General features: G+C 39.8%; 1 protein-coding gene and 1 long non-coding RNA gene across 5 annotated transcripts in view; one reads left to right on the top strand and one right to left on the bottom strand.

Moving 5' to 3' along the window:
* The window catches only part of LOC134299746 (uncharacterized), a 60,188-nt gene extending 49,853 nt beyond the window's left edge, over nucleotides 1–10,335 (top strand). The window contains exon 3 of the long non-coding RNA XR_010006988.1: nucleotides 6,120–10,335. This is a non-coding gene — a long non-coding RNA (uncharacterized LOC134299746). The remainder of the gene's footprint in view (nucleotides 1–6,119) is intronic.
* frmd4a (FERM domain containing 4A) overlaps nucleotides 1–13,517 on the bottom strand; it is a 485,341-nt gene that overhangs the window by 403,252 nt on the left and 68,572 nt on the right. The gene's annotated exons all lie outside the window — the stretch shown is intronic.

Consider the following 13,517-nt stretch of genomic DNA (forward strand, 5'->3'; position numbering starts at 1 on the left):
CTCTGCAGCTTGCCATGTCTGGAAATGGCCTATATAAGAAAAATAAATGAAACCCTATTGGGTCACCCTTCATTTTTTCCAGGGTGGCTTCATTAGGACAATAAAAATGGTCTACTGCTGAGTTCTATCTCATAAGCAAGCTGTTTGGCAATCATGTGACCAAGCAAACTATCAGCTGAACAAAAGGTAGCATCAAGGGGTTGCCATGGAGACTTTCTTGCAATCTCAATGTCTGTGGTATTGCACAAAGGTTTTTTTTCTGAAGGCAGTTGCAGAGGCAAGGGAATCTTACCTACTGATGTTGCAACGTTGGCACAGATTATTTTATTTTTAGAATAGACAAGCATCTTTCATTCATGTCTACTACTTTTTCCTTCTTTTTTCTGTGGCCCTAAAGACTTTGCTTTTTATACTTGGCAAGTGTTGCAATAAAATATTAGAAGGAGAGGCTGAACCAGGGTCTGAACCCTATCTTAGGCTGCCTTATCCCAGTAAACACCAGTAGGCGCAGATAATAGAGAACACCAAAACATAGTGCCATAAAACTGGGGTAACACTAAACATAGATGTTCAACATGTGCAGGAGATAGATGGATCAATACAGGCCCTATAACTGGAGCAATACTGCCTATGATAATTCATTGTAATTTCTTGGGCATGTTAATCCAAAAGGAGCCATGAAGAAATATCTTACTGCCATTGCATTTGTGGACAGGTGAATCTGAAGACACATTACTGCCCCTATGATTCTCTGGAGCACACAAAGATGGCTAAAACTGCTAGAAAACAGGAGAGGGAGAAGATGCTTCTATGAAAGTCATCCCACCCTGTTATCAAACACAGGACCCCCCTAAAAGATTTATAGTTTTCAAAAGGCAACAAACCAAAATGAAATACATGCCCTCCCTCTTACATGAAGTCTCTCAAGCCCTGCCATCTCCAGACCCTTGCTTTCCTCCTCTACCATCCTAACTCTGAACTTTATTTTATTCCTTTTAATTCATATAAATCCATTAAATATTTATTTATTTATTTATTTACAGTATTTATATTCCGCCCTTCTCATCCCGAAGGGGACTCAGAGCGGATCACATTATAACACACATAGGGCAAACATTCAATGCCCATAAACACATCAAACAGAGACTGAGAGACACACACAGAGGCAAGTTAACCTTCTTCTGAGGGGATGTTCGATTCTGGCCACAGGGGGGAGCAGCTGCTTCATCATCCACACTGACGGCACTTCCTCATTCCAGGTCGTAAATTAGTTAATCTTGCCTCCCCACTTATAAGTGGTACCTTATCTCCTACTTGATAGATGCAACTATCTTTCGGGTTGCTAGGTCAGCAACGAGCAGGGGCTATTTTTTATTTTTAATTGACGGGTGCTCACCCCGCCACGGGCTGGCCTCGAACTCATGACCTCATGGTCAGAGTGATTTAAGGCAGCTGCTCAACAGCTGCGCCACAGCCCGGCCCCTATATATATAAATATATTCTACTTTACTTCTGAAACAAGATACATTGACCTCTGCCTGACCTAGGTTAAGAGGCAATGATCTCCAGGAATGTCATGCCCTGGGCTATAGGCCATCCAGCTATTATTCTTTATTTGGCTGGCTTGAGAAAAACTACATTTACAAAATCTCATCATCTCCATGCCCAGACATCCTAAGACAAAACTAAGATCAGCAACTGCCATATTTGTATCTATTGTGTTCTGTATAACTTTTATCCTTTTATTTAATGTATCTATTTCCCAAATCTAAAATGTATAATCTATTTTATGAAATGTGTCAAAACAGCCAACTTTACATGGGCCTGAAGGTAAAACACCCCCTCCACATTACATTTCTTCCAGAGCTATCAGCCAGCCATGTTGTTTCGAAATGGTAATCCTAGCCAAACATATGTGTTTGCTTCCAGAAACAGGTAGCCATGTCTCCATATAATATCTCAGTCTTGCATCTTTGTTTACCTAGCCCAAACCAAGACTACCGAGAACATCTTCCATTGTTCTTAGGAGCTTGAGTTTCACAATCCCATCATCCCAACCCTGGACCCCTCCTGGCTTGGAATGCCAGAACTTTCTGAAGGCTCCTCCTGCTTGGCTGGGAGGGGATCGCCACTCAAATCATTAGTGCTCAGCCAATCGGAGAGGAGGGAAAATTCAAATTTGGACAATGGTATAAAACTGGTTGCACAAAACCATATATTTTATGTTAGTGCTCAGTAGGAGCCCACATGCATCCATTCTTGGCCAAGAATGCATTAAAAAGCCTCTGGCCTTTATCTTCTCTTCCTGGTGACTCTTTAATCTGGAACTCTAATTACAATAGAGTCTCACTTATCCAACATTCGCTTATCCAACGTTCTGGATTATCCAACGCATTTTTGCAGTCAATGTTTTCAATACATCGTGATTTTTGGTGCTAAATTCGTAAATACAGTAATTACTACATAGCATTACTGTGTATTGAACTACTTTTTCTGTCAAATTTGTTGTATAACATGATGTTTTGGTGCTTAATTTGTAAAATCATAACCTAATTTGATGTTTAATAGGCTTTTCCTTAATCCCTCCTTATTATCCAACATATTCGCTTATCCAACGTTCTGCCGGCCCATTTATGTTGGATAAGTGAGACTCTACTGTATTAATTTTGGTTAGCAACGATTGCCAGGCCAAGCCTTTATTTCATTGCAGTCTAAATTCCATATCAACCCTTAACAGGGAAATCACTTCTAGAGGGGTGTTCTCTCAGGTAAAAAAAGAGTGTTTTTATTAATATTTTCCCAAATTTCAAAAGGGTCCTGTACCCCAGCAAATGTGTAAGGCTGACTGTAAATATGGTAGCTCAGGAAGAAGAGCTAGAAAGGACAATATTTATGCCCCTTAATGGTTCCGTCTTTCACTCTACCTAAAGAACTGACAGGCAAAGTGTTTAGGCTGCAGGTCAAAATTCACCTAGTTTGCATCTTGTGCAATGTAACTTCTATTCAGGAGAGAGAGATACTGCTCCTTGTGCAATCCAAATTGAGTCTGGGACTACTGTTTTTCCCCAAAGACAAAACACTGGCTTTAGGTTAAGATTTACAATTGATTTCACGATTTGTTGTTGTTTATTTGTTCAGTCGCTTCCGACTCTTCGTGACCTCATGGACCAGTCCACATCAGAGCTTCCTGTCGGCTGTCACTGCCCCCAGTTCCTTCAAGTTCAAGCCAGTCACTTCAAGGATACCATCCATCCATCCATCTTGCCCTTGGCCGGCCTCTCTTTCTCGTTCCATTTTCCCCAGCATCATGATCTTTTCCAAGCTTTCCTGTCTTCTCATGATGTGGCCAAAGTATTTCATCTTTGCCTCTAATATCCTTCCCTCCAGTGAGCAGCTGGGCATTATTTCCTGGAGGATGGACTGGTTGGATCTTCTTGCGGTCCAAGGCACTCTCAGGATTTTCCTCCAACACCACAGTTCAAAAGCATCTATTTTCCTTTGCTCACCCTTCCTTATGGTCCAGCTCTCGCATCCATAGGTTACGATATTTACCAAGATTTCACGATATTTACCAAGATATCAATTTTGCTTAAACTGACATTGTAAACTACCTCTAAATGAACTAAAAAGAACAGTTGGCAATCTAGTTAAAATACATGAAAAATTCAAACTGGCCAGACTTTGCAAAATTAGCCAGGCATTGCTTTGATGAATATCTTGTTTGCAAAATGACTGTGGATAGATCTGAGTGCCAGAGGAGGTGCTGGTGCAGCTCCATCTTATCATCCAGTTGTAGCAGAGAATTCATTGAAAAAATGACTGCTATTTTTAAGGAGAAAGGGTGCATGTAAAGGACTCATTTCCTGATCTAAATTTGTTAATCCATGCAAACCAATCAAGCTTGCAAAGCCATTTTATAATAAAGTCATCTCCCCATCTGTGTTTATTCTTGCCAATGATTTCCCATAATTAAATGGGCTTCATTTACAAGTCATGGGCATTTTGGGAATCTTTTTATTTATTTTTACATGCCTGGAATTATCAGGGCAACTATTTAGCTGACTAAAAGCTCTGTCTCTTTTCACAAATGATGCTTAAATCAGTTTATGCCTTGCCTCGTGTGTGTAATGAAAAAGCACATCTGATTAGAATGTATTTTAAAATGGCTCTTTTCTTGCTTCCTCTTTTACATCATTAACATTTACAAGCAGTGCATGTCAAGCTGAAATGTGTTTCTAAGGCCCCTTCTACATTGCCATATGATCCAGATTATCAAAGTAGATAATCCACATTATCTGCTTTGAACTGGATATGAGTCTACACTGCCAGATAATCCAGTTCAAAGTGGATAATGTGGATTTTATATGGCAGTGTAGATGGGGCCTAAAAGACTTGTCCTTGCTTACAAGTTCCCCCAACCTTCTAGATGTGTTGGACTATACATCTCATCACCTCTATTGAGCATTTATATATTGGTTGGGGGACAATGAAAGTTACAGTCCAATACAGTAGGAGGAAACTAATGAGAGAAATGTTGCCCTAGAAAATGCAACAGGTTTTAACATTGGAATAAGGAATAAGGCACTTGGGCTGAAGAGGCCAATGGCTAGACCAAGGATCCCTAAACTTTATAAGTCAAGGACCAGTTCATAGTTCTTCAGACTGTTGGGGGCCCGAACTATAGCTTGAAAAAATGTGAAATAACAATACAATATTTAAAATGAAAAACAATGTTAACAAACATAAACTCACCAATATTTCAATGGGAAGTATGAGCTTGCTTTTGTCTGATGAGATAATCAGGTTTATTAGAATTGATGTGCATATTCTCTAAATATTTTAGCTGATTTCAGATGAAGAGAGCAATATTTCTTTTCATGCCTAATTGATATTATTACACTCTGAGCACCATTCCTGACAAGGTCACCCACTATATTAAAATGTTCCCTCTCTCTTTGACTTGGACTTCATCACATAATGGGCTGCAAGTGTCCTAGGACACTTGCAGCACAGTTGATTGATGTAGCCCCACACCATTGATCATGAGATGTAGGCTCACTTCCAGCAGGGCTCTGTCAATCTTACCTGCACCTGGAACACAGGAAGCTTCCCGTGTTTCACTGGAAACTATGGGGCTGGCATGGGGGAAGCCATGTAGTGATGTTTCCCCATGTGTGATGCATTGCTATTAGGGAAGTGGAAGCATTGCTGTCGGGGAGGTGGGGTGCAGGGCACTGGGATTGACCTGCTTCCCCACTGATTCACCACAGAAGTTGGCAAATCGCCCTATGGGAACTCATTATGTGATGAGGTCCTTGGTCTTATTGTAATTACCAATCATTGCAATTCTCATGGCCTAAAATGGGTCTAAAATTGGGGCCCCTGGTGGCACAGTGTGTTAAAGCGCTGAGCTGCTGAACTTGCGGACCAAAAGGTTCCAGGTTCAAATCCCGGGAGTGGAATGAGCGCCCGCTGTTAGCCTCAGCTCCTGCCAACCTAGCAGTTTGAAAACATGCAAATGTGAGTAGATCAATAGGTACAGCTCCGGTAGGAAGGTAATGGCGCTCCATGCAGTCATGCCAGCCACATGACCTTGGAGGTGTCTACAGACAACGCCGGCTCTTTGGCTTAGAAATGGAGATGAGCACCAACCCCCAGAGTCGGTCACGACTGGACTTAACGTCAGGGGAAAACCTTTGCCTTTACTTAAAATGGGTCTGCATTGTTGGGAGCAGCATTGTTTTGGCATTCCTGCCCTTTTGTGAATCCTTCCACTGGATTAATTTCTTGTCTTCTGTCCCTCGAGTCGCCTTCTTGACTGGTGCCTCCACAGAAAAAAAAAGTGCCCCTTCTGACATTGTGTTAGCCTGACAAGGCTAACTTTTGTACACCTTACAGATCTAAGGCATCCTTGCAAATGACCCCCTGTATCCATTCATCCTTTTTACAGTGATCTATTTGCTCCTCAGATTGTGGTCAGGTGCCAATTGGTATAGAGAAACAAATATCTCTCTGAAGTTTTACAAGCCCCTGTGGCATCATTGTTCCTTGGAAAAACTGACACATTTGAAAGATGTTTTAAAATATCATCCACTGAAACTGGTTTTGCTTCTTTCCAGGAGCTCTAACACCACGGACTGAATCAGAGCTTGGAATCATTACTTTTTTGAATGACAACTCCCAGAATTCCCAGGCCTTGAAATAAAAACGTCTTTGCCGTCTAAAAAGAAAAGCTCTGCAACATTTCATAGTTCTAGGCTGCCTGCCTGCACTTGTAGGATCTGTGTCACGCACATATATTGAGTAGTTACTTACTTATATTATGTGTCATTTGATTAGGCCTGTCATTTTGGATTTATCATTAAGGCAGCAGAATTCTGATCAAGAATTTTCAGACACAGCAACCATATTTTGAAGCAAACGAAAGAGTTAGGAACAGCAGCTGGTATTCTCAGGAAGGTTGCTGGGCATCTAGTGCTCTGGGTGGACCTGTCAATGTTGGTACATTATGCTGGGCTCTCCTGTCAATCAGTACCCATTCCAAGGGCACCTTGTGTTCATATTTATTCTTTTTTGAGCTTCCTTCTTGATTTCTATATGCTTTCCACTTTTAAATAAAGGTTCTAAAACATGACCTCTCTAATGAAAGTTAACTATAGTCTTTTGAGATTCTTTAGGTATTTATGTTTTTATCCATTCTACATTATGCTATAAAAGTAATTATTTTGGCACAGTTTGTTGTGTGTTTTCTGGGCTGTATAGCCATGTTCTAGAAGTATTCTCTCCTGATGTTTCGCCCACATCTATGACAGGCATTCTCAGAGGTTGTGAGGTATATTTTTGGCACATTTGATCAAATCACCCCATTTTTGATATCTCTTCACTGGTTATTGATTTCTTCTAGGATTCAGTATAAGCATCTTATGTTAACATTCAAATCCCTAAACAATTTAGCTCACTTCTATCTTTCAGACCTTTTAAAAAAACCCAGCTTCCTTGATATTTGTGTTTTAGGAATTCCAGACTTCTTGCCCAAATAAAAGCTTCCCTTTTTTGGGCTCAGGTCCGTCCTTTCTCACTTGTTTCCACATACTCTTCAAACCGCTTCCTTGAGCATTTGCAGTCTGCTTCTTACCCCACTGTTTTTTAATCTCAGTGGAAAATCCCCCCACCCCACAAAGCTTTTGGGATTTTAGTTGGACATTGTTTTGTAGCCTTGTATATTCTGATTACTTATATTTCCAGTTTTTACTGGAATTTACTGGAATTTACTGATTACTTATATTATTATATTATGTTTTCTATTTGGGTGATTTGTTTTGCAGTTGTATTGCACAATTTTATGCTTTGTTGTCCCCACTTCCCTCTGTGTGTATGCACACACATATTTCAAATTGTATGTCTTTGGCAGAACCCACTGTTTTTGCTTATTGTGAAGCACCATGCATATTTGATGGCACTATATAAATAAACAACAACAATGCCTAAACCAGAATTTTCTGTACAGGAAACAGAATCTTCTGTGCAGAAAACAGTTTTATGATACTGTGCATAAAATACTGTTTTCTGTACAAAACACACACAGGCAATTTTTGCATAGAATGGTAAAGATTCTTCTTAAGTCCAGCTTTTTTTCTCATCAAGGTTTCTTGATACTCAAGAAACATGTTTTCCAACCATTTGGGGGACTATTTTAAAATATGATTTCAATTCCTTCTCAAGCAGCATGACACAAAAGCTGTCTACAAATTTAAAATTTAACAATGAGGCATTTTGCTTCCTGCATTCAGTTTCCTCCCTTGTTGAGATGTTGTTCTCTCTCCTCCCTGCACCCATGCCTTGACCTTCTCAGGGCCATTCCTCACCGTTTCCAAATGCCTCAATCACTGTTTTAGAGTCAGATTTTGAAAATCCATGTTGTTATTGTGCTTTAAATGAAATTGTTCTGTTTCTTCTTGGATGCCTTTAAAAAATCTTTTCCCAACCCTTCAAAATTCAAATTAACTTTGCATATTTTATATGTCAGCTACATACACTAAAAAGGCCATCACACCTAATTGGGGTTAGGAAAGGAAGATGAAAGCCTGTATTTCACTCTAGCAACCACAACTGGCAGTACAAAATGTCAGAGGGATTGAGATTAGTGGAAGAGAGAGCTCGCAACACAAGACAGCCCAGCTGCTGGGAAAATCAAACTAAGCAACTGATCAGAAATACTTTGAGGTGCACATTAACAGCTCCACTTCCAAAGAAGGCCAGAAAGAAGAACACAGAAACTGTCTGCTGGGTAAGTATGCCTCATGTTTCTTCTTTAGACAATATATGAGGATGGATCATGCCTGGAATTTTAGCTCATCTTTCCTCTTTGAGTTTCAGAAGTTAGTCTTTAGATTGAGAAGTCACTTTGATCAAATCATCCAAACAAGTCAGATCTGTTATTTAAGTCCTATTTCTAGTAGAGATTTTTAAAATGTAAAGTCAAGTCAATTTGGTATCATTCTAAACTAGGGAAGGGTAACTCTTAAAACCAGTCCACTCGACAGCACTACCTTACCTTAGATCTTACCAGAATTACATCAAGAAGTGGTGAAAACTTTGAAAAGTTGCAAATGAAGAATACAAGTCCCCCTTTTCAATCACTGAATATATAAATCTACCTTCAATTGAATTAGACAGTGGCTCTTCCAGCCAAAAGAAGTATGCTTCAGTCTTTCCTAACCTGGCGACTGTCAGATATTTTATTCTATAGCACTCATCACCTCTAGTCAGTATGCACATTGTGGATAGTAATCGTGGGAATTTCAGACAGAAAAAAACTAGAGGGCACCAGGTTAGGGTGTGTGTGCACTAGGTTGGGAAATGCCACCATACTTCAACTGGTAGCAGCTTCTCAACATTTCAGGTGATTCCTGTGGTAAAATCTGTTAAGAACTTTTCACCCTGAAATTATTATTATCTTATTATCTAATAATGAATATCACTTTGCAGAATATAAGTTTACACATTCCTAATTACAGTGACCCCAATGGAGAATGATAGAGCAAAAGGATAAAGTAGTGGAGGCTGAGATAAGAAAAAGACACCATTTTGGACTCACTGAATTAGGTTCCCTGCAGGATTAAGATGCAAAGATATGGTCTTCCATTTTGCTAATTGTGAGATAGAGGAAAGTGACATTCATAAATATCATTGACCTCTGCACATCATGCCCAAAGTAGTCCCAGCATTGACTAACAAAGCAACATTGTAATGTTCCATCTTCCATATAACTTTATTACATTGTTCTGTTGTCAGATTTGTTCAAAAAGACAAAATGATCCCTATCAATACACTTGTGGAGGGCTTCTTGGAGAACAGTTTTCCAAAAGCTGGTGCTTTTCAGATAAGATGGGCCACAGCTTCTATTATCCTCTGTCATTATGTGTGCTCACTGAAATGATGGGTGTTATTATGCAACTCACTTGAAGAGCACCAGATGGAAATAAATGCAGTTTTAGGCTCCAGTTACACTGCTATAAATGGAGTTTAAAACTGCATTAAATTGTGAATGTAGGCTCATACAATGCAATTTAACTGCACTGAGCTACACTGGCTATATAATACAGTTTCAAAATGAATTATGGGTGATCACTTGTGGCCGAGTATGATATGTGGCCTCCTCACTTCTCAAGCTAATGATCTATTCTGCTTGAGCATATGTAAATTGTAGCTGTAACTGTGTAAGTGGGTCAGATTGTGCACCAAGACATACTCCAACTCTGGGGTGTCCTCTAGAGCAGTGGTTCTCAACTTGTGGATCTCCGGATGTTTTCGCCTTCAACTACCAGAAATCCTAACAGCTGGCAAACTTGCTGGGATTTCTGGGAGTTGTAGCTCAAAATACCTAGGGACCCACAGGTCGAGAACCACTGCTCTAGAGAATGCAGCTGGCCACCAGAATTCACCTATGTTAAAACAAATTGCAGTGTTCTAATAGCCCTTGTTTCTTTTAGGACACAAACTTTGTGAACTATGCTCTATAGCTCATTAACAGGATTCTCTATAACAATATCTATTTTCTTTTTCTCTTTCCACCCACACTTTGGGGTGTGTGTCTTCAGTGTCTATCTTTGCTTCAGCCGAAGAAAACCCAATCAGCTATGATCACATGTGTTGCCATGGCAAGTATACCTTTAATATCAGAGCTAACAGTCATGTAAAATCCACATAATTGGCCCATTTTTGAAAATAATTCAAAGCTTTCATGCTAATCCTTGAATATGCATGAGAGGCAAAGAGCTGGAAGCATCCTCCTTCCAGCTGGCTCCTGGTGCATAAGACTCAATTTTCACTGAAGCCAACCAACAAGGGGGGGGGGGGGGGAGAGAGAGAGAGAGAGAGAGAGAGAGAGAGAGAGAGAGAGAGAGAGAAACATCAATGATTTTCCAAGAGCATATCTGCACATCCCTCCCACACACAGCTCACTCTTCCTTTAACTGCATAATTTCACAGATGAGGACTTAAGCATTTTTATTTTAGCCAAACATGTCCCATGCTATATTGGGGCTAGGATTTTACTTGGCCACTGCTAGATATAGATAAGTAAAGATTCTCTTCCCCATTTAAATGATTGAAATGGGAAAATGCAAATGGGAACAGCAGCCCTGTCCTTATAATAGCTACATAGAAGAGTGAATTGCAGCTTTTCCTCATCTTTTCCTGAAATTTCCTTCCTGTAAGCAAAGTTGCAAAGACCTAGGCTTATTTTGCATTTCACTCATTCTTTTTATGGGTGAAAATGTGAATTTTAATGTTCAGTCTTGACCCATATTCATGTATAGACAGAATGTGGCTCCTAATGATAAACCTGAGGCTTACTTGCAGATTCACCAGTCCCTGATGCACATCAAATTCAGATGAGTATTGCTGTTTTCTTTTTCTTTAAACTGACTTTACCTTGCTTTGAGCAGTCAGGGGACACACCAGCATTTGCTGGAAACTCTGGAGCATTCTGTTGCTTTAATGTAGTCCAATTTGGCCCCTTTCCCTGCACTCATTGGCATAGAGAAAGAGGGTGATTCTCACCCATATCATTGCCTTCACTTCTAGTCACCAAATAACTCAATGCAAGTCCTAGCCATCACAGCACCTCTTGTGCCATCAGAATGGGGAGCCCATGCAACCATAAAAGTAGAGGAGTGATCTCTTATCCTTCTTTTTGCTTCTGTGAGCACCTAATTTTGACATAAAGAAGTGACCACATGACTAGGAAGGAGGATGGAAAATCATCCCCACCTCCTTCCTCATTGCAAAGGTATCCCATTTTGATGTCAGCAGACGTTCCTGCAATGCCCAGGACCTCCAATGGAGCTATGTCGCTAGGTAAGAGATCTGAAAGAGCTCCATGGCCAGGGGAAGCAATACAGAGAAGGTGAGGTCTAAGCTATCCCAGAGGGATGGACAGACTCCTGGAATATCTGAACAATGGCCCTGAGTTCAGCAGGACTGTACCAGATCCGGATTGCTCCAGGACATATTTACACTGGGATAACTGCCCAGTGTAGATGAGCTCCAGGTGCTGATGAAATTTGAACTGATGAGGTAGAAACTAGTTTTCTACACACAACCACCCAAAGACATTGAGGAGGTTCATCCTTCACATGCCCAGAACTTAAGGAACAATTTGCCTTTGGAGACCTGCTTAATTCTCAGTGTCCTAGAAGGGTATTGGAGTAAGAGAAGTCAAGCCACCATAATTTCCCTATGTAAGCAACATCCATATTGTCAAAGAATCCAAAGAAAAATGTCCCTTGGTCAGAGAAAAGAGACTACTGCTGGATCAAATATCAAACATCCCATAATTGTATAAGTATCCACAGTTGTCAGAAAGAATGAGGTGTTGTAGGGATGTGAGCATTGTCTTTCCTTTTCTCCCAGTTACAGTATATATAGAGTAATTACCATTTAAGGAATATGTGTCTAGTGATGGAACAATTCTGTGCTCACACACCATTGTATGTGGTGTCCATATGGACAATGTCTCAAGTTGAAATTGTATATTTTATAACAATTCTTTCTTTCCCCCATTCTGAGTAATATTCAAGTAAAAGGTAAGATAAACAATGAAGTTAGATTGCCCTTTGCCTTTCATGTCACATATAGTCCAAAAATGGTTGCCCTTTATGTAGTCTGAATTATGACTGTCCCCAGGATCTATGACTCTTTGGCTCTTGTTTTAACTTGTCATTTTAACAGCATAATTCCTTCAATTGTAAAGGGAACGGCAAAGAGGGATTGACCTGCAGACGAATAAGAAAGGCACTGCTGTATCTTTCTCCTGCTCCCCAGGAAAAACAATCCCTATTATTTATTTTTATTGATCTAGCCTGTCTTCCCGTATGATTTACAGCACTGTGTCTGCTGTTACCTTTATGGTTCACAGTTTACTGGTTTGCTTTCAAGACTTACCAAGCTAAAAATGCCTGCTACAATCATGTACGCAATACATACAGTCTTCTATCCCAGGTGGCACATTTAGTACTTGCTCCCAGTCTATCACTTACTAATCCTCAAGCAATGATTTTCACCAGTTGCATCTCAGTTTCAGATAAAAGATCTTATTTTCCAGCAAGATGAGAGATCTTTCCCTATCATTGCACACTGCTCAAATGTAGAGCATTAGTTTCTTGTTGAAAAGCAAGGTCAGAGACAAACCAGACTTTTTACAGAGTTGAAAGTGACAAAACAGAGATACTTTTGCTCATCATGAGACCTGATAGTCATGTTTAAATATGTAAAAGGATATTGCCTTGTATGACACACACACTCACTCACATACGCACACATAAATAACTAATACTGAAACTGTTTTTCTCACATTGTGGAGAATGGAGTTGCCATAGTATTTTGCACTAGTTTTTGAATCTTCAGACTGAATCCTTTGTTCTTCGTAGTATTTGACTCTTTGTATGTTTGGTGGTTATTTTGGGCTGTTTATTAAAGCAAAACAAGCTGTATATCACTGAGAGAGAAAGCAGTCAAAACACACTCGATCTTTTTGACTTACTGGTTTGTACTACAATATTTTCATATTTTAATTGGCTGTTGTAACTTGGTGTTTTTGCTGGGATATTTCATTTAAGTTATGTGGAGCTTTCAGTAGCACATTCTATACAATTAAATCTACCAATTTTGTCCTCAGACAATACACCACGGTTAAAATCATTGTGTCTAACACTGCTATACTGTAACACTGAATATTTGGTGAAGGCACAATGTGAAGGCAATGAATTTCTGGGTATGTTTGTGGTGCTACTCACTCTACATAGATATTATTTCCACTAAATAGGATGCCACAGTAATTACAATTGAACAATCAAATTAGAAAAGAATTGACTATAATAATTTGAAGGGCATGATGCCAGGCATTTTCATTATGTGTATATGTGCCTTCAAGTTGGCCTATGGTAACCCCATAAATTTCATAGGGGTTTCTCAGTGAAGGAATACTCATACCTCATTTTGCCAATTCCCTTCTC

The sequence above is a fragment of the Anolis carolinensis genome, chromosome 5 (genome assembly GCF_035594765.1).
Source record: "Anolis carolinensis isolate JA03-04 chromosome 5, rAnoCar3.1.pri, whole genome shotgun sequence".
Classification (NCBI taxonomy): Eukaryota; Metazoa; Chordata; class Lepidosauria; order Squamata; family Dactyloidae; genus Anolis; species Anolis carolinensis.